The sequence below is a fragment of the Carassius auratus genome, unplaced genomic scaffold, assembly GCF_003368295.1.
Source record: "Carassius auratus strain Wakin unplaced genomic scaffold, ASM336829v1 scaf_tig00022085, whole genome shotgun sequence".
Classification (NCBI taxonomy): Eukaryota; Metazoa; Chordata; class Actinopteri; order Cypriniformes; family Cyprinidae; genus Carassius; species Carassius auratus.
In genome coordinates this window covers 37,191-63,243 of record NW_020525163.1, presented here as the reverse complement: position 1 = coordinate 63,243, position 26,053 = coordinate 37,191, and the positions used below count along the sequence as shown (strand labels likewise).

The 26,053-nt window shown below is 36.1% G+C and overlaps 1 pseudogene; it reads right to left on the bottom strand.

Moving 5' to 3' along the window:
- Positions 1-24,181, bottom strand: part of LOC113077286 (SH3 and multiple ankyrin repeat domains protein 3-like) — a 79,818-nt pseudogene extending 55,637 nt beyond the window's left edge.
- Between the last annotated feature and the right edge of the window lie 1,872 nt (positions 24,182-26,053).

Below are 26,053 nucleotides of genomic sequence, written 5' to 3'. Positions count from 1 at the left end.
AACCAGTCTCTGGATCTCTTACACACATGTAGGAGACTGTAGGTGGGCTGTTTTCTTTTATCACCACATAATAGATGCCTGGGGGAACTAAACTCACTAAAGCAGCTCATGGAAAGACACACTTGTCATTCAATTAGCTTTTCTCAGTGTGTAAAAACATGCACACACACACACACACACACAAACACACACATACACACATCCTGAAGGACATGCTGAGGCTGATGTTTTTCTAATTAAGAGACACTGATGCATGACAACACACTGTGGTTGCATCTGAGTCAGTTTATTTTTACATAGAAAGCAGGGACCTGTAAACATTTTACTAAATGTGCGTCTATACTTCTCTATACTTCCCTGCTTTCATCACAAAATTGTTTTATTAGCAACATCTGTTAAGACCATCAATATTACCATTGCTCATGCATAGGGATAATGATTTGTATGGAAGCCTGTTTCTGCCACTGAATATATATATATATATATATATATGTCGGGTCTCATGGCTAAATCCGCAACTGACTCCAGCCTGTTTCTCCTGACAATATGTACCTTTCCACTTAACTGTTCTCCTGCTCCACACACACATACTGTACAGCGGAGCGATTTGAAGGATTGATGAATAGATCAAAAACAAAGCTGTAAAATAATGACAAAAGCACTGCTATATAAATATATAGGCTAATCTGTTTGTTAAGCATGTCTCTCTGTGAATGAGCATTGTTGTCATGTACTACATACTCAAGTATGCGCCGGCGTAGCTTAAAGTGCCAGGTTTCTCATTATCTGAAGACGTGAACACAAACACTGAAAGCCTCACTGAGAGAACGATTAATAATCCTTTCATCATTTTATTTGAGAAAACCACTGTCAAAAACAAATACATTCTGACGATCAAAGTTCTTCACTACAACCTGTTAAAATAAAAGTCTGCTTTTTAACTGGAAGAAATTGACAGAAATTACGATTGTACTATAATGTAGCCTACTTCTAAAATAATAATAATAATAATATTTTACATAAACATTTTTAAGGAATATATACTTTTTCCCCTCATGTTAATTTAGTAAATCTCTGTTGTGCAGCCCTTTGCGAAAACATAAGAGGAAAGGTTTTTTTAAAAAATAATTAAATTGTTACATTTTTATGCATTTTTATGCAGTATATTTGTATTAAATCATAAAAGTACAGAATCTATATACAGAAACCAGAATTTATTAATTTGTATGTATAATTCATGATTAATATAAGTTATTAAACTAATAAATAATCAGTGATTACATTTTCTTGTGTTTGATTAATAAAATTTGAATAAACGCATGCTTTCAAACATTTGTTCAACCAAAAAAAAAAAGTGAATTGTTTAATACCATATACAGTGAAACTGTATAACCGTGATATTTTCTGAGATGATTATCATACCGTGAAAATCTCATACCGTTAAAACCCTTATCTACAGTATATATTCTTGCAATTGTGAGTTTACATCTCACAATCCTGACTTTTCTTCTCTAACTTCTGAAGTCTTTTCTCAGAATTTTGTGAGTAACAAATGTGAGTAATAAAATCCAATTCTGAGGGGAAACATATTGACAATTTTTATATAAACAGAATTTATATCTCACAATTCTGAATTACACCCCGAAACGGCATGTTGTACAGTCAAAACTTGTCTTTTTGTGAATTTTTCCCCCCGCAATTCTAAAAAACTGAGAAAGAAAAGTCACAATTGAGAGATAGAAATTAAATTCTAGGAAAAAGTCAGAATAGTGAGTTTATATATCGCATTTCTGACTTTATTTCTCAAAATTGTGACAGTTCATACCACACAATTATGAGAAAAAAGTTAGAATTGCGAGAAAAAAAAATGTATTCTTTGGCAAAAAAACAGGTTTCCATAGATATTAACAAAATTTTAACCATAAGTATTAAACTTTAGCATGTAACTACTCCTGTACTGTTTGATATACAGACAAGAATGATACCTCAAATCATGTATTGACTTAAAATATCCTAGTAACCACCTCAAAAAAATAGCAAACACCCAAAACACCCTATCAACCATCTGAAACACATTTGAATAGTGAGCACCTCTCAGTTTCTACAGAACATCTAAAAAATACTTTTTCCTCTTTATAACCCATGAATGAACATAAACTTTAAAACCTAATCAAATGACATACTGAAAATAAGGAATTATGATTTTTTATTTATTTATTTATTTTATTTTTTTATTTGCACAATATGATAACTCCATGAATTTTACAGTGCGTTACATGTGCAAGAAGCACAAATGCCATTGTCAACTAATGTAAAATTCATATGAGCCCTTAAATGTTTGTGCCTTCCAAAAACAACAGGTCTGCCTTTTTAATGGGAATTCACATTTATCTTTGGGAATTTATGAGTCTTTGTTCACTGTCCGGAAATAAGTATTTACTTTAAATGTGATTACAAACAATTGGATGAGTAGAAATATGGCATTAAGTATACTTTAGCAAAATCATAGCTTCTTAAATATGACATTTACAGTGACTATAAGTGTCAAAAAGCTCATGGGTGTTGACATAACCCCCTCAATATGTGTGCTTGTGAGACTGTTAAAGCCGGATGGGATGGCACAGTGACAGGGCTCAGCTGGGCGCGTGAGGACGACCAACACACAGGGAAAAAATTAGATTTTTGCGTCTGTCGTTCAAGCCCGCTGTGCTACCACAGGCCATTTGGGAACAAAAAGCAAATAAACAAGAGGGAAAAATTCGATTGAGACGGGGAGCGTGACAGACGGGAACAGACGGAGGGATGAAGGAAAATAAAAAATGTGAGTAATATGGAAAGATGGAAGGCATTTTTTTTTACCGCGTGTTCTGCTTCAGTGCTTTACTAGCCTGAGCTAAAAGACTGTATTCTCAAACCTGTCACACTGAGAAATGGGCAAACACTCAGACACAAATGCATTTTATGCCAGCTCACCCAAAGAATCATCATTTACTCACTGTCATGTCGTTCCAAACCTGTATGACTTTCACAATAGAAGATATTTTGAAGAATGGATGCTCCATTCCACCCAATTATGATGAGCATGAATAGAGGTTTTATAAAGGATGCAAAAGCTTCATAAAAATGGCTGTAAGACCTGTGCACTGCATTCTGTGCCTTTTAATATCACACCATAGCTTTAGGGTTTGGTTACTTGTTCTTGCTTCCACTCGAGCATTAGATGCTAATGAGGACATTCTGAAATCATGCTGGAGAACACGATCATCAGGTTTCGCCGCATCTTAGTGCAAGTATGATACCACAAACTTGCAATGTGTTGGCCAAGCATTGGCATTTGTGTGTTCTTACAGAGACTGTATTTCCGCCGAATGCTTTAGAGTTTCTCTGTCCTCAGAAGAAATTCAGCTGTGCACGTGTGTCTTCAGGGAATACTGCCATCTGAACAGAAGTGTGTGGATACATGAGGGATGCATGTTAAAGTGAGTGTGCAAGAGCGGAAAAACTGTATGACAGATCTCAAGACGTGTGAAAGTGTGTGTGCTTGTGCCTTGTTCACCAGACTAGTCTTAAATCAATGTCTTTCACTTAAAAGACATCAAACCCAAGGAGCAGTGTATGTGTGTGGATAGTATGTGTTTTTGTGTGTCAGTGCTGTATTTGTCAAAGCTGACCCCACAGTCTGCACTGAATCACCCACACTTCTTGACCTGCTTACAGAAATCACACCGGCAAACACAAGCATCGCAGAGCTAGGGCTGACGGAGAGGGTTACTGCTCGGCATTGTGTTCAAAATCTCATTCAAAAATATTCCATAAAGATTGTACATAAAGAATTATTAATTCAATTAGCTATTTTCAAAGATACCTCTCTGAACTAAAATGTGCAACTAATATACACTAAAAGTTTGGCATAATTAGTTTTTTTTATATATTTCTGAAAGTTCAGGCTGCATTTATTTGATCAAAAATGCAGTTAAGCAATAATATTGTGAAATATTATAATAATTTAAATAACTTTTCCATTTTAATATATTTTAAAGTGCTTTTGCTGTACTGACAAAACCTGATAATCTTGTTCTCCAGTTTGATTTAAAAAATTTCACAAGAACATCTAGATCTAGTTAAAGCAAGAACATCTGAGGAGTTCACAAGGTCAGTGTCCCAAATTTGGTTATTTGATCAGAGACAAAGAAATGTGCCGAACATTAAATAATCTGATGGTATTTTATTTAATGTATCTTTGAAAAAAAAAAATTATATACAGTAACTTTAAAGAATAAGTCAGTAGTTAAGTGTAACACATTTGGTTATTTATTACATGAAAATTAAATATGTTAAAAAACCTAATACATTGAAAAATGTATGCAATGAACACTATAGCTTTGGAGCAAACCTTAGAGAGCAGCATCATTTACAGTAGTCTATAATGCAGCTATTTTCTAAAGTAGCCAACTGAAATGAAGCCCCATAATCACTGATTTAAAATGCAAATAGAGCTCCACCAACATGAGAAACATGAGAAACAAGCTTACAGATTATCTCATATGCAAAATATATATATATATATTGTTTTAGTTTTTTTTTTTCAATTATCATACAGTTCACATTTAATCCTAAAACAACAGTTTTGTAAAATAACAAATTAATACATAATATGGAATCAAATATTTATTGTAATCTATCTCTGAACATTTTCAGTCCAGTGCAGCCCAGTCTTGTACCAGTGCACTAAGGGATTGCTGTATTCCTGGAGGAAAGAGAGGAGGCGGATAAAGGGACCGGGGAAGAGAAATGAAAAGAAAAGGTGATGGACACGTGAAGAAAGAGCAGTCTCAATTTCAGATGCAATTAAAGTCTCTCCACTCTTTACGGATAAGTTTAAGAGCTTCCATCAGCTAACTTCAACTCTAACATCAATCAAGACCTTCTGTCTGACACACACTTGTTCCCATGTGTGTCAGGGTGTAAATTACTGTGCTAACATCTTATATGAGGCTGTCATCTTTAACTCATAGTCAACACAGAAAATGACTCAAGCTGAAGGCAAAAGTCTTGAGATGAATGTTGAGTGAGATGTTAAGGTGAACCCAAAGACTTTGATGACTACAGAAGCTTACATGAAGGTAAAGCAGCACAAAAGAATTAATAAAAATAAAAAACACCATGGAATATGGTGACCCATACTCAGAATTCATGCTCTGCATTTAACCCATCCAAAGTGCACACACACACCATGAACACACACGCGGAGCAGTGGGCAGCCAATTTATGCTGCGGCGCCAGGAAAGCAGTTAGGGGATCCAATGCCTTGCTCAAGGGCACCTAAGACATGGTATTGCCAGCCCGAGATTCGAACCCACAACCCTATGGTTAAGAGTCAAACTCTCTAACCACTAGGCCATGACTTCCCCTGAGACTCCATCATCTTATGAAAACATCACAATAATCCAAAAGTAATCTACATGACTCCGGTACAGTTAAAATCTGTGTATTTGTAAGAAACAAATTCAACATTGAAGCCTTTTGACTTTAAACCATTGCTTTCTGGACAAAATATCAGTCCATAATCCATAATTTCACTTCCTCCAGTGAAAAAGTCCATCCCCTGTTGTCCTCTCACATCAGAATCCAACAACATATTTGTTCAGAAGTGTTTGGGGCTATTTTCACTTATTTACAGTGCTTTATTTGTGCATATTTCTCTCCTGATTCAGATGAGAAGACCTTTTCCATGGAGAAAGCAATATTATAGGTAGATGACATATTTTAGCTGAAAGCAACAATTTGAAGTAAAAAAAAAAAACTGATTGAGGAATTTATTACAAACACACAGCTTGAAGTTGACTCGCATGCGGATTATTATGGTGTTTTTATCAGCTGTTTGGACTCTCATTCTGACGGCACCCATTCACTGCAGAGGATTCATTGGTGAGTAAGTGATGTAATGATACATTTCTCCAAATCTGTTCACAAATTCAGCTTTGGCTTTCAGAATCCTGGTAGTGGCCTTGATAAAGACCATCAGTCACCCATAACTGACAACGGTGACAAGATATTTGCACAAATACATTCGAGTCAGTTTGGTTGAGAGTCCAAACTACAAAGTTTTTCTCTCCTCACAGGCACTCTGTATAGAGCAGGAAATTACAGCTCAATCTACTGTACACATGAGAGAACTGCTGGACTACATCAACATGTACACACATATAAAAACATGTCCAAATATACAGCAAAAATAATGCTGAAAGGTAAGAAATACACAACCTACCTGCAATTTTCATGACACAATCTCTTGAGGATCATCTTGTGGAACCCAAATTGCCCCAAATGATTGCTCCCCACTCTTCCTGCTGGACTGAGTTCATATTATTTTAATATGAGTCTGAACCGCGGTTCACTTGCGTCATCAAGCCAGCAGCTGTTTACCACGTTGCTTAGTAACGACGGCACATTAAAAGGCAGCAAATGCATAACATTACTCTATGCACTTTTATATATTTATATTTTAGAACCGTTCGTTTTGTTTACAAAGCTTCTGTACACAAGCACACATTTTCATCAAACATTACATCATTAATAGCGGTTCACTTCCGCGATTTGGTACGATTTCGTTCACATCAGCAGCGAATTGGACCAGAGTTCACATGAACTGTTTCCCAGACCACCGTTTTTTAAGTGGACTCAGGTACAGTTCGTGGGTGCACTCCCGAGTTTGGAAGACACCGTTCACATCATCCAAACTAACCGATCTCTGACGATCTTCAATCGAACCCGGGTGTGCACCAAAAGTGCTAGTGTGAAAACACCCTTACTTCCTTTAATGAGGACAAATTGTAAAAAAAAAATCTTTTTTAAACAATTCTCTCTTTAAATAAATAAACAGTAGTATTGAATTTTCAGCATCATTACTCCATTATCAAGGTTAGAAACCATTGTGCTGCTTCATATTTTGTGGAAATGGTGAGACATTTTTCAGGATTCTTTGATGATAGTATATTGATGAAAAGTATTTGTTTTAAAAAAATGTAAACTATAACATTACAAATGTATTTACTGCACTTTTGATCAGTTTAATGTGCTTTTTTGAATAAAAGTAGAGATATTTTAAATTGTAATAATTCACACTTTTACTTTTTTGATTAAGTAAATGCAGACTTTGATAACATCCTTCCTTCAAGAGATTTCTTTCCAAAACCTCTTGCCCACCGACTACAAACATTTTAATAGCAGTGTTTACACATGGATCAGCTTTTCAGAACGTTCCATGTGTCATGGCTTCAGATGGAAAAGAAAGCTCCACTTCAAGCACAAAGGAAAGTGCAAATGCTTGGAGCAGCACAGATCTCAGTTGAGGTCTGCTCTCAGTGTCATATGCACATCAATCCCAGAGTCCACCGGGGACGGCTCCCTTCACCTGCTCAGATGAATGCAGAACACACCTGAATAACAAGCTCCAGACGTTCAATCCTAAAACCCAGCTCTAATTTGAGTGAATTGTGTGAATGTGCTGGGAGACTCTGCGATAGACATGCTAGTGCAGGTTGGGTTTGAATGAGCTAAAAATAGCATCGGAAGAACGTGAGACGCCTCCGCAAACTAAGCCCCCCATTTCCATCTCTGCTGTGATGGATGGCATCGTCTTGCCGAGCAAACGTGTGTGCCAGAAGAGGGGGCAAGATGCCTTCTGAAGCACAGAGGATTGTGGAGACAGACCGAGAGAACATAGGAGACTTGGATGTCTCGATGTAGCGATGACAGCGTAAGAAAAGGAAGCGAAACGATCAAACAGAAAGTGTGAAAGAAAAAGACGATCCTCATGAAGTGACACTGTTGAACGCTGTGAGTGAAAAGCATATTTATGACCACGCATCACTCCTGCATGCACGCTGTTGTGTTAGAAATGCATCCATCACCTCTATTTAAGTATACAGTGACAGAAAAAAGGAAAGAAAGAGTATGAGATGGATATCAGGCTCTTTATGTAGTTTAGATCGCCTGCTGCGGCTGAGGTGAACGGCTAATCTCTTCTGTTGAGTTCCAAACAAAAGCCGCTCTCAATTAATGGCCTTTATTAAGTAGCAGGGCAGCCGACATGGGGCTAATATGCTCACAACTCAATGCTAATAATGCCAACCCCAAAATAATCAGATCCCGAGATGTGAGTCCAGGACAAGCATTAGATCGGACAGCAGCAGTCAGCCACAAGTATTCTAGAGAGTCTGCCGTCTCAGACCCATCATTCTGTCTCAAGCTCGGATGATGCTGTCTCGCCTCAGTAACATCACACATCAATCTGGAACACAACATCAACACTGAATCCAAATACCTGCCACTTGTTTCCAGGTGGTTTTGTTGGCTATGCTGCTATTCACTGTTAGACTAAATGAAATCAAAATTAATCATACATACACATATTTTCCTCATATATGTCCAGAAGAGAAAGAAAGTGTAACTCTTCACTTCTGAAACACACAAGAACCACTCTTCACTTCTCTGCTCATGTAATCAAAGTTGAGTGGGTGGGGGACATGAATATAAGTCATATATTAATATCATACTTGTAAATTCATCAACCTATCAAAACCTGTAGGACAAAAATCAATCACAGGCCTATTGGTACAAGATTTGGGGGATAATTTTTTTTTTCTTCTGATAAACATTGTGATTTAAATTGCAAAAAAAAAAAAAGTAAATAAATTGTAAAAATAAATTAGAAAATGATATATATATATGCCTATAATACTAAAATTATTGCTGTATAATAAATAAAAATATTAACACAATGAGAAGTATAACTATTTTAACATTTTACTGTGAAATAAAAAATAAGTATTTAACAAAATAATAATAATGATTTAATTTCACGTTACAACTGTAAATGACAATGACAATATTAATATTTATTTATATATATAATGTGTTTTATTATTTATTTATTTTTTTGAAACATCAAACCATTGCGCTTTTATTTTAGCAGAAAACCGCAGGAAGTCCTGAAAGTTATAAGCACTTATCCTGAGTAGAAATGCACAATATATATCTGAACCCATGCAGAGATCTGTTGGTGTGTAGTAGAATTTACTGAAAACAGTGGATCATCAGCTGCTAGCGTGTAAAAGAACTCAGTGCTGCGCTTCACTCTGAGACACAAAGTGCTTATATATTATTTAATGAAATCACAGTCTTTCTGATTTGAGAATCCCACTAAAATATAACGCAATTTCAGCTAATTCCGATTAATCATGAACCTCTCTACATTACTTCCCACTGAAAACTCAAAAATCACATTAAGGAAGTTAAATGTGCTGAGAATGCTACTCCTTGTTTTAAACACTCATTAGACATCATCCGCAGAGAAAGGCCAGGTGGACTGTAAGATGTGTTTTACAGCTGTCACTGTGTTCTGCGTCCATTCTGTGCCATGCATGCCATCTGTCAACAGGAGATCTGGGACCAAGAACCTGATTACCAGAGCATTACAAACATGTACAATCATCAAATCACACGGGGCGCTACTAAAATTGACACTTAACTGGTTCAAAATCCAATATTATACGCTTTTTCCCGGTCAGAATATATATCACAAAACTACAGTACCCCACACATGACATGCAGGAAAAAATATATATAGAACAGGGCCATGAATTAAGTATTTGTTCCCAAAACGTGTTTATTTGTGGCCACAATTTACTATTTCAAGTCAAGTCAAGTTGAGCTTTATTGTCATTCGAGACCTCACTCGTACGATTTTATACGACCCCAGTGACGGTTAGGTTTAGGGTCGGGGTTAGGTTTAGGTCATTCGTACAAATTCATACGAATTGTGCAACTCGTAAAATACGTATGATTTGGCAACAATCGTATGAAATTTGTACGACTTTGGTCGTACAAATTCGTACGAATAAGCCACCTTGTGAAAAATGTACGAATTGCCGTGAGATCGGGTTGACAATACAGACATGAATAAAATCAATTCATTTAATCGTTTTTATTAAATCAAAAGGAGGGAACGAATTAGTACAGTGTGGCTATGATTTACTAAAATCAAGGGAACCAATCAGTAGCTACAGATGAACAAGTCATGAGAACAAGCATTTTGTGTAGCGTTTGATATAAGTCATTAGCGACACACACACACACACAAAAAAAAGACGGTATATAACAATGCATAAAACTCTAGAGAACACATTAAAATTCCACAAACTGCTCATTTCTATACTCCGGAACAATGTGGCATATTGGTAAAAGCTCAAGATTGAGCCATTGAAAGGAATGAGATAGTCGTCGTCGCTCTTCTGACATAGTCTAGATGACTTGTGAACTTTATTCCAAGTATTCTAAAGTCAGATGATAGCTTTATGTGAGAAAAAGACCGAAATTTATGATGATGTCTGCTGAAAATTGCTCTAATGCTACTCATGCTTGCCAAACAACAACAACTATTCACACAAAGCTTCTGGCTCCAAAAGATTATATAGTGCACAAGTTACTTTGACTACTTAGTACTCTCAGGTGACTGTATGTATTTGAGCAGCACAGCTCAGCCGGGTAACAACCTGAATGAACTCATGCCAAACATCTCTGTGAGTGGGATTGGCAGTCAGTATGAAACCAATAAGGAGACAGTTCACCCGAAATGAAAATTCTGTCATCATTTACTCACCCTCATGCCGTTCCAAACCGGTATCATTTTATTTCTTCTGTGGAACATAATAGAAGAAATATTGCAGAATGTCAAGAGTGTTCTTTTTCATAATGCAGACTGTCAAGCTAGAAAAATGATCATCATAACGGCAGTGCACTATATTCCAAATCTGAACTGAAGCCATCTTTGTTTGAGGAACACTCCAAAATACGAGTAATTATTTACTGAAAATCACCCGAGTGTAGCCCTCAAATCACATTCAATTCAAATACGGCATGTCAAGAAGTTCGACGTCACTGATGTCAGGAGTCATTCATGACAAATCTAGCACAACGAATCTTAACGCAGGAGGTTTGAGAATTTCTTAAACTACTTGATTAATTAAATTTCACACAAAGACTTATAATGTGGCACATGAGTCATATGGACTGCTTTTATGTGGCTTTTTAGCATCTTGTGGAGCCAAACAACCACAGTCCCCATTAAGTCCCCAATATGTCTTCTTTTGTGTTCCACAGAAGAAAGAAAGTCAAAAGGGATGGGAACGACATGAGGGTGAGGAAAAAAAAGATAAAAGGATTTTTTTTTTTGAGGGAACTCTTCCTTTAAGCAAAACCAATATGTGAAAAAAGGAAAAGCTGAAGAAATGAACATCATTTCTCTTCGGGAATAGAAGCAGATGAAGAGTGCACAAACCTACACGTGTACAGACAAACTTTCATCTGTAGTCTACTGTACTGCGTAACATTTTTCCCTGTAGGTCCCTGTAGTCTGTAAGTACATCACAGGTGTCCCCCTGCGATTAACGTCAGGGAATAGGGCTTTTGTCACACTTTGAAATCCTTAACCGGAACCCTCCGGAGACATGTGCTCTTCTCTGCATATCAGTTTTTCTCCACCTTTTCCTAGCCTTCTTTGTATTTCTCTTTTCTTCCTATTTCTCTCTTTTTTATTAATAGACACAGTCTTTTGGAACATTCACAAGACAAACTGTAAGCAGAGGCGACATTAATGCAAGGCGAGGAATTTGCTAAACGAGTGCAACCAAACCTTCACAATACACAAGGCAGATCCAACTCTTCAGGTATAAACCTTTCAGAAATGATTCAATCGTGACTGTTATTTCAGAATGGACAGTTTTATTTCAGAACATACTAAAGTTATTTTTCTATCTATAAAATAAAAGCTTGTGATAACCAGCTTTCAGAAAGGATTTTTTTTAAACATGATGCCCATAGTAAGAAACTATACTTTCAAATAAGAAACAAAACATGCATAAGCAAATAATTAAATAAATAAAACCCTTGTGCTTTCACCACTGCATCGCGCAAGTAAATGAATAAATGCAAGGAAAAAACTGCACATAAATAAAATCATAAATAGATACTTTTAAACAATAATAAAATAAGCTTGTATAAATACATGAATAAATAATCAAGCAAGCCTGAGCTTTTTTCACTACACTAGATTTTTGATAATCTGAAAGCTTGAAGATTTGACTGTTGAAAATTCACTTGGTTGGACACACATAATCATACACTTATCCACATGAGGTCCAACAGTTTACAATGTCAAAACACTGAAGGATTCTAAAAGCAGTGTGGAGGCCATCATTGTCAAATGTAAGACAATTCAAACCCCAAAGACTGGTTATCCATTCAATAAGGACCCTGGCCGCTCCTGTTTACTAAACTTATGCCAGAACCTAGTCTTTGCCAACTGGCATTTCTAGGGCTTTGCGAAGCCTAAAGAAAAGGTTCCCAGATCTGATGAGAGAAACAATGCCAAGCACTGCTTCTGATGAAATGCTAAAACCATAAAGTCATGCAGGTTCATGGAGCAGGAAGCTTTTTATTAGGGGTGTTACCACACTTAAAAAAAAAATAAAAAAAATAAAACACCTTGAGAGGGAACGTAACATTGTTATAGAACATTGTTGTGAATAATGCCTACTCATAAGCTATTTCAGAAATGGTGACAAAAACTTGATTATTCAAAAATAATATAATTTAAATAAACAAATATTTGAATATTAATTTTTTATTAGCCCAGATATTCTAATTAATGCCTATTCTTTCTTTTTATGGGCTATAAAATGAGTTTGCTCATCTAAAGGAGCTAATTGAATGGAACAAAACTCAAAGAAATCTGCAATGAAAAAAAAAACAAAAAACACCCAGACTACGTCAATGAGCCATGCTTAATGGACAGTTTTCTGGACATCTCTAATTGGCACAAAGCCGAGATTTAAACCCCACAGAAAATGTGTTCAGAGACCTGAAGATAACAGTTCAGAGATGATCCACAAAGCATCTGCATGGAGCACACAGGAATAACTGACCAAATCCAATAGACGCACAGAATATAGTAATCACTGCCAAAGGGAGCACTGCAAGAGATGATCAAAGATCCTGAATATAGACGTCAATGGAAGATTTTAAAGTGCAAATTTATTTATTTTTTTAATTGAAGATAAAAGATAAAGTTTTACAACATTTTTTATTATGTCCATGGAAAACAGAATCATTTTCAGGTGAATTGGGATATTTTACACATCACAACTCTTTTTAATATCTGTTTTAATAAATGTTTCTCATAAATAGCAATGAGATAAACTGGAGAGCAAACGGATACTTAAGGTTTACCTCCTGGGAAAACGTGTCCGTGAATCTCACGTGTCTCTTCTAGAGATCTCAAAACTGTTTCAAAATATCTCAATATGATTTCAAATAATTCTCATGAAATCCTTTCAAGAGCAAATAACCTGAATATTATTTAAAATATTGAATGAATGAGGCATTTATATAGTGCTTTAGTGTGTACTACTGTACACTTCACAACCATAGAGCTTTACATCCTTATTAATCATATCATATTATATGATTCCTATTTAAAACACTACCTGCTCTAAATTGTCTCATATGTGACAAAGTTAACGCATAAACAGAACTGAGACTATATATCTGTAACTAAGAAAGAGCGATACAATTTGAGCAATTTGAGCAAATAATACTTTCCTCTGAACATAGTGATCAAAAGTTGGAGGTTTAAAAACTGGGGTCCCTCATGGGTGAATGTTCAGTAAATAAAGTAAAAAATTAAAAATAAATAAATTGCATAATAAGATGGCTAAAGACTTGTGTTGGGAAGGTCATTCTACCAGCAGGGAACTGTTAAGGTAAGCTTCAGTGAAAGTGATTTTGTGCCTCTTTGGGATGGTAGGCTACTACAAAGCACTGTTCACTTGCAGAACGCAAGCTTCTGGAGGGCACAAGGGTCTGAATTACTGAATTTATAGGTAAAGGGGTGCAGAGCCAGTGGCTGTTTAATAGACAAACATCAATGTCTTAAATTTTATGTGAGCAGATATTGAAAGCCAGTGAAATTTGATAAACTGAGGTGTGACATTATTAGAGGTGTATTATTATTAACAATAATATAAAAAACAAATTAAATAAAACAGATCAACATGAATCAAATCTTATGTATTACACAAACTTTATTATATAAGAAAATTAAGCATTATAATTTAGGAAGGGGGTTTCTTACAAGAGAGGACCAACATACTTGGCTTTCCTTGAGACCAAAAGTTTGAAATCCCCTGACATAACAAAACCTACACCAAAGACCCCTTGAAAAAAAAGTGCTTGAAATTCTCAGAGTGCCACGTGTTCTCAGGAGCTGGATGTGGGCATATGAGAACAGAGATTGCAATCTGATATTATTTATTTGGATTATAATGCTCCCAAAGATACTATCAGGATTTAGCGAGTGGCGGTGGGATGGGCCAGTGAAAATCTGGCATTTAACACATTCTCTCATTCACCTCTCATTATTAACACAGAGATTTGGGCCCTGCTAAAGGACAGCACTCGTTAACACTACGGCTTTCTGCTTTTAATGAAGCTCTGACACATAGCCACACACATACACACTCACATGCAACCACAAATCCATACTAATGCATGCATGGTCACAAATAAACACTCATATAGCGCCGAGAGCGAGGGTGAAAGATTCGAGGAGAAACACATTTCTGACTGGCAGAATGAGCCATTGATATGTTGCTCACTCATTCTACTGCAGTTACTCACTTCACAGGCACCGAATGCATTGAAGGACTCAACCAAACAGGCTGAGATACATGCAGCAAGCTTTCTTAAAACCAACCAATCAGCTCCACCAACATCAGCTCCACCTCAATCCAAACAATTAAACCTCATACTGGAACCCGAACAAATGGGCAAGGACCATCCAACAGAAATAAACCCACCCACTCGGAGCTACTAATGAATAACAAGTTGCTGTTGGTCACTAGTAGGTGATGCTACTGGACTGTCACATTCATCTGTGTCAGGATCACGTGAACTTCATTGTTTAAACATTTGCTCAGCGTAAACACTATTAAATACATTGTATGGGTCAAAATGATTGATTTTTCTTTTATGCCAAAAATCTTTAGTTTTCTTATGACTGGTATTGTTGTCCAGGGTCACATGTGCATTTTTGTAATTGCTGTAATTGTGCTTATCAACATTTTATACACTTTTATTAGCCCAACTATATCCAAGCTATAATTAAAGTGTGGAAATTGCATTTGAAATCAGGCATAAATATATATTAGAATATACAACCAACCATAAGTTACAGCACTATTGGTACATTTTGAGATGCTCACGGTGATTGGCTGGTAGCTGCATATTGTTTGCATGAAGCAAGTTATAAAGCATTTCATATCTTTTTGAGGTTCTCACCTCATGCTCCACACTGCTGTCAATCACACAATCACAGGTCAGCTCCAAGGGGGTGTGGTCTGGCTAGTTAGCATGGCTCTGTTAGCACCTGCTAGTAAAATTAGCCGTGTAGCAAATTTTTTTTTTTAATATATTTTTACACAAAACATGTACTAACATTCAAAGGTTTCGGGGTTAGTGAGATTTTTTTGCAAGAATTGTTTTTTAGCAAGCATGCATTAAATTAAATCAAAAGTGACAGTAAAGACTTCAAAACTGATACAAATACTTCCAAAAAAAATAAATGTTGTTCTTTTCTAATAAAAAAAATGGTTTCTTCAAAAAAATTGAGCACCACAACTGTTTTCAACACTGATAATAATAAGAGCAAATCAGCATATCAGAATGATTTCTGAAGGAACATTTGACACTGAAGACTGGAGTAATGACTGCTGAAAATTCAGCTTTGCATCACAAGAATAAATGATTTTTTTTTTTAATACATTCAAACTAAATTTAATTTTTAGATTGAAATAATTTTTGATAATATTACTGTTTTTACTGCATTTTTTATTCAAAAAAAGAAGAATTGGTGACCATAGGAGACTTTGTTCATGAACATAAAAAAGTCTTACCGACAGCAAACTTTTGAAAGCTAGTGTACCACACATAATTGTATTGGGAATGCTAATGGATAGCTGTCCCCCGGTACTACAGACAACAAATTGAAAACCAACACTCACTTGTCCAGTCATGCATCAAAATCACCAAATCTCACCAAAATCAAATGACTTCCAGTCCCTCCAAATCATGTTTAAACAACATTAACACCTCCAAACTAACCTCAGGTCAGAAAAAGAAATGAAAGCCATGCTTATATGCAATCAAAGTTCAAGCACACCTCCAGATCCTGGCTTCAGTGTGTGCAAAACTGATAATAAAAAATAAATAAATAATAATAATAATAATATTCCACCTGCAACTGTAACACCTGTCTCTGTCCAAAAGGAACAGGTGAGTAACTGCACTTCAGCACTTCAGCACTGCGCTCTCATATCCATCAGCACCATATGTCGCTCCAGAGGGCCCTGGGGACACGGTACAATTCACTGCAACACAACTGACAAGTCTGACAGCCTCGTGACAGGCAGGAAAAAGTCCCTGTGAATTACAGTAAGGCGCCGATAACCCACCCATCACTGTATCTACCTTTGATTTTCCATCTCTCTCCAAGTGGCCAGTTTTCAAAGTCCGTCGCAGTTACACTAATGAAGACGGGTTGCATTCAAGAGCAAAAAGAGCGAAGAAGATAAAAAAGGTACAAAAAGAAAGAGAACAATCAAGTGCATGCTTGAAAAAGAAGAGAACAGGCAATAAAAGACAGAGAGAGAGAGAGAGAGAGAGAGAGAGAGAGAGAGTTTGGAGCACTGACGGAACTCACCGTTTGCTGCAGGTCAGGGATGCCTATGCGGACCACCAGTGTGTTGCCCTGGGGTTCCTCCATGGGGCCGGCCGGCGCTCGGCAAACGTCGGCGTGCGGAGAGCGGGATATGTCCCCCCGGCTGGTGCTGGAGAGGTGGCGGGGAAGAGGCTGCGCAGGGCGAGAGTAGATGAGGAGAGGGAGAGAGAGAGGCAGTGAGAGAGGGAGAGAGAAGGGGGGCTCAGACGGGAGTTCAGGCTGATGCTGTGGACGATCTCTGGGCTGGGAAGGCTCATGTTTGCCCGAGCCCGCACTCACAAGCATGCTCTGTGTGTGTGGAGCTCTGACTGCATAGTGCCTCCCTCATGCATCCGCACACACACACACACACACACACACACAGGGAGCTGCTTGCACACGCACCAGCGCAGAGAGAGAAAGAGAGAAAGAGGGGAGGGGAGATGCAAGAGAGGATCAGAGAGAGAGAGAGAGAGGGAGAGAGAGAGGTTAGATGTGTACTGTGATTAAGCATTTCAAGCATCAAACCTGTAGGCTATACTGCTGGTTTAACACATTTATTAATAAACAATAAAACCGACTACAACATCAGCATTAAATAATGCATAATAATCAGATTAGCTCACAAAACAATTCTAATGATCTTATATTGACTATTTATTATTGCAACAGCTCTCTTGTTTCTTTTCTGGAGTCATATTTATATTTATTTATTAAATCAATTAGGGATGCACGATAATATCGGCACAACATCGGTATCGGCCGATAAAAGCTTAAAATGACCATCATCGGTATCGGCCGATATGAATATTTCTGCCGATGAGCCAAACCGATATTCTCCAAGTGAAATAATTGGCCTGTTTTTCAGATGTGAATGTCTGTCTACATTTGTAAAATAATACATTTATGGTAGAATCAGTACAGAAGAGATACATGGATTTCTCTTCAGTAAAATTAAAGTTTAAATATATCAGGCGAAAAATTTGTAAATAAATCGATATCGGTATCGGCATCGGCCAAAATTATTTTGAAAATATCGGCATATCGAATATCGGCCAAAATCCAATATCGTGCATCCCTAAAATCAATATTTGTGACCCTGGACCACAAAACCTTTGACCTTTGAAGTGTCAAATACATCATATGAGAGCTGAATAAATAAGCTTTCCATGGATGTATGGTTTATTAGGATTGGACAATATTTGGCCGATATACAACTATTTAAAAATCTGGAATCTGAGGATGCAAAAAAAAATCGAAAAACTGAGAAAATCACCTTTAAATTTGTCCAAATGAAGCTCTTAGCAATGCATATTACTAATCAAAAATTAAGTTTTGATATATTTAATCGATAAATGGCCATATACGTTATACGTTTTTACAAAATATACTCCTCCATTGTTGATATACCATACATCGGTACATCGGTTTATTTGATCAAAAATTCAGTCAAAACAATTATTATGAAATATTATTAATAAATTTTAATTCTAATATTTTATTATATTTTATTTATATATAATTTAAAATGTTATGTATTCCTGTGATGCAAATCTGAATTTTCAGCACCATGATCCTTCAGAAATCATTCTTATCTTTTTCTAATTTAAACATTTCTTATCACTATCAGTGTTTGAGCTGCTTAAAATTTTTGTGACAAACCATGTTACTTTTTATATTCTCTGATAAATATAATGTTCCTTTATAACATAATATATGTCTTTACTGTCACTTCTGATCAGTGTGTCCTTATTGACAAAGTATTTATTTATTTATTTCAAAATAGTAATTTATTTATTTCTTACCCCAATAATAACTATATAAATATTTGCGGTCAGTATTTTATTTTATTTTAGAGACTTAAAATTCTTAAAGAATTTCTGAAATATGAAAGCAAAGGTAAGGAATCCGTGGAGTATAATGCTGGGTAAACAACACATTTCTGAATGAACAATAAAAACAATTACAGCACCATCATTAAATACCACAAAACAATGACATTCAGGGTTTACATTTTTGATAAATTGCCAGAATTAAAGTGTAAAATGACAAGAGGGTGATTTTGAGCAGGAAAGGCAAACCTGAGGCCTGTAACTCACAATTATTCAAAACGATGATATCAGATACACAGAGAATGACCTAATAAATCTAATACATGATAACTTACAGAGTTTCAGAGTAAAAACAGAAGTGGATGAGTGAAAGAGAGGCTGCTGAACTGCTATATTGATTTCAAGCAAATATTGCCTTCACAGTCCACAGCAAAGCATCAGCTACCAACACTATCTGACAAAGTTTGATGTGTTCACACATCGGTGAGTGTCATCTCACGCTGTAGGGTGTGCATGTGTGTATCTGTGAGCGTAAATCAACATTTTATCAGGTTGACTGAATACTAAGCAGCATCACTAAAGCAGTGCTGCCGCATAACATCACAAAACACATGGACCAATAAATGCTCCAAATACAGTATAACACACAAACTCACTAATGCTAAAGGCCCTGTGTTCAAGTCAGATTTTCATGCATATTTGAGGCTTGCATAATGTAATACAATTCTTTTAAATAATAATGAATCCATGCAATCTAGTGCAAAATGCACTGAAAGAGTACTATAACTGCACATATACTGTATGCAAAAGCAAGTTAATGCATACAAATACATGGCTCTATCAGCCTGCTCCCCCATCAGCATTCAACCAAATTCAGACAAACCTGACAAAAGCCTGACATGTCATCAGGACAGAGTACAGATACAGAACAGTTATGGATTGACCACAGGGATCCCCTCCCTCCCTCCCTCCCGCTCCCGTCCATCACTGTGATGTCACACTGACTCCTGCTCTCATTTGCTCACATGCCCTCATCTTTTATCTCTGTGGGCCAGAATCTGATTGACTCCCATGTCATTGTTCCACTTTATTATGCCGTCCATCACAATCTCATCCATTCCCTTGACACATTTTCCCTTAGTCTCTTTCTCATTCCTTTGAATTTGTCTTGTTCGGTAGCATAATTGCATGTCTAAGGCTTTCTTGCGTTAATACTCATGGGCATATTGTTTTTTAAACTTTCATTTTCCAGTGAGAACTGGGCTGTATGGGTTAGGGTTAGGGTTTAACCTCTGTGGGAGGTTAAATAAGCAGTTTGAACCACTATTCAACTTTAAAGAACTTATGGTCCTCTATAAAGGCAGCTCTGTATTTTCTTGCATACTTCCTGAAACAAAAAGGTAAATATAATATTATAGAGACAATATGCTGTTTGCAAAATTACAAGATTTACATGAACCAAGAGCTTTGGAATAGCCAGGACAATTTTTAATATAACTCCAAGTAAAAGTCAAATTTTCATTTTGGGTGAACTAACCCTTTAATCTGAAAATCATCTTCACATGCACACACGCACACACTAACCCTAAATGATGGCACTTATGATAAAATATCACATTTAAAAACATATATAATCATATATATGTTATGAAAGCCTAGTAGCATCCTGCGTGTAGGCTAAGTTTGATTCTGTTTCAGGTAATTTCCTTATGCCATTCCCTGTTTTTTTCCACATCTCATTAAAGAAAGTCTTCATCAATAATGACTAAAAACAACATCTGCTATATGATTTTGGGTAGAAATTTTTCAGTGAGTGGCAACAGCTCAACGACAGATTTAACAGGCCTGCACACATACAATAAAACAAGCCTGATGTGTTATGCTGATATCAGCAAAATCCAGCTTAAGTATTTGTCTTTTGTCTATAAATGACACCTCAAAGAAACTTTCTGAGAAAACAGCAACAAGACCAAAAATCCCCCACTGATACTATGAAAAGCTGAGGCAAATCTGCCTGTGTTCAGTCGGGCTTGTGGGAGCAGATGAAACTGTCTTACACATTGGAGCCGTCTGTGGGCATGCGCACCGCTTCCAGATGGAGAATGAGACACATCAGTGGGTTAACCCCAGTCACCACAGTGGATTCTCACATCACACCACTGCCAGCTGCCCACAACCCACATAACACTCTGATGAGCTCAGATCACTCAGATCATCCGTCTGATGAACGTTTTATACAAATTAGACTAGTATTATTTATTTTATTTATACCTCATTATAGCTGTTGTTACAAATCATTTACATACCCACACATTTACATGAAGTCATACATTTTTAATGGTAACTGCAAAGGCAAACAAATATTTTAAAAAATGTAAATGCACAGTATGAAAAATATTTATTTTGAGATTTGCTACACTTTACATATAACATTGTCTTTAACTAATATTAGTGCTTTAGTGATTAACTTTAAGTGAGGGTTAATTAATGATAAAGGTGTTCAAAATGAAATTATATATATATATATATATATATATATATATATATATATATATATATATATATATATATATATATATATATATATATATATATATATATATATATATATATATATACAAATTTAATTAAAAATTACATTATATTTCATGCATTTAGCAGACTCTTTTATCCAAAGCGACTTACAATGCATCCAGGCTAACAATATTTTCCCTGGGAATCGAACCCACAAACTATTGTGCTGCTAACGCAATGCTCTATTTATATCTAAATGTATCAAATGTATATCTATAAATGCATTTAACACACACACTTAGCTTACATTACTTAGTAGTAGTGTATTTCATTTAAATTATTAGGTATTTCCTTTAAGTATTTACTTAAAATGGAATTAAAAGTTGCAACAACTGGTCGTTACTATATATATATATATATATATATATATATATATATATATAAACTAAAACTAAACTAAAAGTAGTCAATAACCAAAATGGTACTGATTTATCGTGAATGTCTTGCTGCCGATCAATACACAACGTATCACATGCTAACATAACCAATGCCAAAACTACTGCAAAACTGAAATGCTTGTAAACTGAAAAAAGTCCTACTATCACTATATTTCAGTGATCAAGTGGCTGTCGCTACTCGTGTACCAGCGTCCATCCCTAACAGCAGCATCTGTTAAAGTTTACAAAATATTCAGGAAACTACATCGCCGACAAGTTTAATTCCAGAGCTGTTACACACTCCACTTGTTTGAAAAGTCTCCAAGGACAGAACAGAAATGAAGGTGAAGGGTAAATAACAGCGGAAGCAGAAAGTGAGGCAGACTGTGATAGTGTGCTGTTCGAAGTAGCTATGACTGTTAAAATGATGCTTAAATGCTTGTGGTGCCAGAAAACACATTTCAACGCCATTACATCATACCCTGCCGAAGATAGAGAGTATCTATAGACTAGAACCGGCCATCACAGCCTTCACAAACTCACAACACAGATGCCTGTGTTTCCAAACATATGTGAATATGTTGTTCTGTGCTAGATTTGGCCAAAATAAATTCTGTTGTATGCAAAACAGAAAATAATAGAGCATTTTATTGTTGAGGTTATGGGGTTTTAGATCGAACCCCCCTGCTGGGCGGCCCTACCCAAAATCCTCCTCTGGTTTTTACACAACACAAGATGCTCTACAGTCTCCAATGGCTCCCTTTATTTTCGATCCAGCTGTCAAACAAAGTGAATTATTCATGTTCTCACTGTACACTAGGTTTTGCCCACAAACTGAGCAATGTATGCACATTTTTAACATGGCCGAAGCATGAACAATGCCATGACTAAATGTCTGCCCCTAAAAACACCTTGAGGACTGATCTGGATCAGACCTGGATGTGGATCTAGATCCAGATTTTCAGCTTCACAATCCCTCTTCACCATAATCCAGACCTCAGGGTCGCTGTAGAGTTGCTGATACCAAAAAGTGTGAATAATATTATTTATGTTTTATTTATAACAGCCGGATTCCTTTGATAGCGAATAAAAATGTCATTTTATTTATGTAAATGTTGTCATCTTTCATGTAAAGCCTTGCTTTGCGGATCCATTTACACAACAAAATGCTGTACTTATCAATGTAAGCTGAGCTGATGTTTTTTTTTTACAGCTGCTACGTTGGAAGATCTTCTGGGGAACTCCAAATATCTTGATGTGCTCCTTTATCCCTTTATCCCTTCTGTATATTTACAGACTGAACACTGAGGATTAAACGGTGTGTGAAAAAGAATCTGAACACTAAGTAAATATCAAAGAGCACAAAACAGAAACACACCTCCGGCGTCCCATGTGGCAAAACAAACATATTACAACAATCTATCTACACACTCTAAATTAATTATGCGACAATGAGACAATCAGTTAATCAGAATCATACACTATAACTCATAAAAAGACAAACATGTTTGTGATAATTTGTTATCAGCTTTGCTTTTATATAATGTAAGGTTACTTAAAGACGGATTTAATTAAATAATTTATTAATGTAACAATCAGCGGGTATGTAACTTACGTCATGTACTTACTGCGTGTGTGTGTGTGTGTGTGTGTGTGTGTGTGGAATAAAATGTAAAAAATTAACAATACAGGTTTATTGTTAATATCATTATTAATAGTAGTAGTATTACAGTTACTATCATTATGAGACCCAGTCAAAATAATATGAACATCGTCCTTCCGCTAAAAAGTAGTTCCTGACAGCAACATTAAACGGTAAACAGATTGTTCCTATGTTGCCTTTGGAGCTCAAATAAGAAAAGGAACTGTTCTTATCAGCTTTGTCACTTATTTTTTGACACCATATTAAATTTTTATGACACACATAACGTTATATTTGATTATCCCTCCGCATGAGTAAACGTCTGATTTCCCTCCTTTTTTTTTTTTTTTTTACAGATCGATTCGCTCCACAGCACGAGTTTGCAAGCGTCATAACAAAGTAAACTGATGGGACATACAATACCTGAAGCAGAAAACTAATAAATATAATAATATTCCCTCCGCACCTCGGAAACTGTGCACATATCAATGAATCTCACGCGTAAAAGGCGTTTCTTTGACTGGGGGAAGGGCGTGGTCTCAAAAGTATAAGTGAATGATGCAACAAAGCCAGCAGGGGTCACTCATACTCAAATTAATAAACAGTGGAACAGTTTGTGTTTATGTTGCTAAGGGTGGTTGCTAAGGCTGTTGCGCAGTGATACATAGAACCACATAGAACCGTTGGATGAAGCGGTCATAGACATGCTTTATCAGAAAAACTGAACAATGTAAAAGTGGCCTCGAAATGTAATACAAGGGTTAAATAATAATTATTTCTCGCCCTGCTAGCGAAGTACTGTTAAACTGTAAAGAAAAAAAAAAAAAATCACTAAACACTTGTAATCATGTTTACCACACTTGTAATTCAACTTTTAAAAAATGAAGAACTTTAAAGTACTTACATTTAAACACCACATCGCTTGTGTGTAGATCTGCCGCCGCCAATTTTTCAAATAAACAACGGTTATTTATGGCGACGCAAGGGATTGTGGGTTATTTGTAGCAGCGAAGGATACACCTCATGTATTCTTCGAATTCCTGTGAAAAAAGGTCGCATTCGAAGGTCTCATTCGGAGTGTGCTACTTGCTTTTCTGAAATGAGACAACCACGATGACGTATGCAGCCTTCGAATGCGACCTTCGGAGGGCGCAACCTTCTAAATGAGACACAGCTATAGACATGCTTTATCAGAAAAACTGAAAACTGTCTTTGATTTAAAAAAAATACAAATAAAAATAAAAAAACTACTTTTTTTATTATTTATTTATTTACTTTAATTAATTCATTTTACTTCACCCACTGATTGAAATATTTATTTTATTTTAATTATTTTTATCATTAATATTTTTCAGTTTATATTGTGGAACAACTAATTAATATTTATTAAGTACTTTACTTTCTGATTGAAATATTTATTTCATTTTATTTCTTTATTTATTTCTTATTTTTTATTAATAGGCTACTTAAACGCTAGTGAAAAAAAATAACTTAATTGCACCTACTGAGTAAAGTATTTACTTAATTAAAATTTGCAATGATTAACTGGTTAATCATTATCATCATCATCATATTATTATTATTATTATTATTAGAATAATAATTATTATTAAGTCAAGTCATCTTTATTCGTATAGCGCTTTATACAATACTGATTGTGTCAAAGCAGCTTTACAGTGTCAGACATGAAAATAGCTTGTCAATAATGCAATAATGCAGCCAAAGTAACTGAAGATTTAGTTGTCATCATCACCCATACTACGGGCTGCTTATACTTCATGCCACTCTTGAATGAGGTTGTGCCCAGTATGGGCCCCAGTTAATATTCTGGTCATGATACTGTACTTCATTAGTCTTGCTTAGATATAGGGCCAGTGCCACTGACGGAGCATGAAAGTACGAGATGCCTCTTATCGGCTCAAACAAAGATCCAATAAGCTTAATGAATTCCAGGTGAACTGTGAGCCAGCTCTTCCCAAAGAAAGCTGACTGAAATTATCACTTTATTTTAGGGTTCACACTCAGGTAGTGAGAAAAGCTCACTTGGCCCTGATCTGAAACTTCAGAGACCGAGATGAGGAAGCCACGGCTTTTCAAATTGTTCTGTGCTTGGTTGTCCACGAATAGTCTCTAGAAGCACACAACCTTATGAAACAGTATCTGCCAATGTAATTCAGGCTCTACAATTTATGAGATATTGCTTCTCCAGACATTTCTGCCTCTCAAAAGGAGGATGAAATTTGTGCTCTCCAACATCCAAAATCTTTTCTAGCAAATCAAACAGGAACAAAAACAATAAATGTAACCTGATTATGTGTGCAAATATGTCTCCACAAGGAAATAATTTCAAAGTCTTTACACTGGCCAAAGTTAAACCTGAGCTCATTTACAATTAAAAGCTTTCTCAGCCTGGGAAAGCATTCCTAAAACAGGTTACAATCTGATTGGCTGGATTTATGCAATCTCCGTGAGTCAGGATGCTTTATCAGTACCCCGAGAAACAAAGACACGTTTACAAAGTAACAGGTTACAGCGAGCATTTCTGAGGAAGAACTAGTTGCTGTCGGACTTACAAAATTTCTAAGTGTTTTATTTAAGGCACTTAGTAAGCTAACTAGGGTCATGTCCAATTTAAACACCACTTTACATGTGTCCTAACTCCTTGCAGTTGAATAATGTCAGGTACAACAGTGACAATTTCTTGCCCTCTGGTGTGCTTCAAAGTCAAGGAAGCTACAGCAAAGCAGCATGCTCCCATCTAAAGAGAGTGACCACTAGAGAAAGAACACTGTCTGATGGAGAGGTGTGTGTG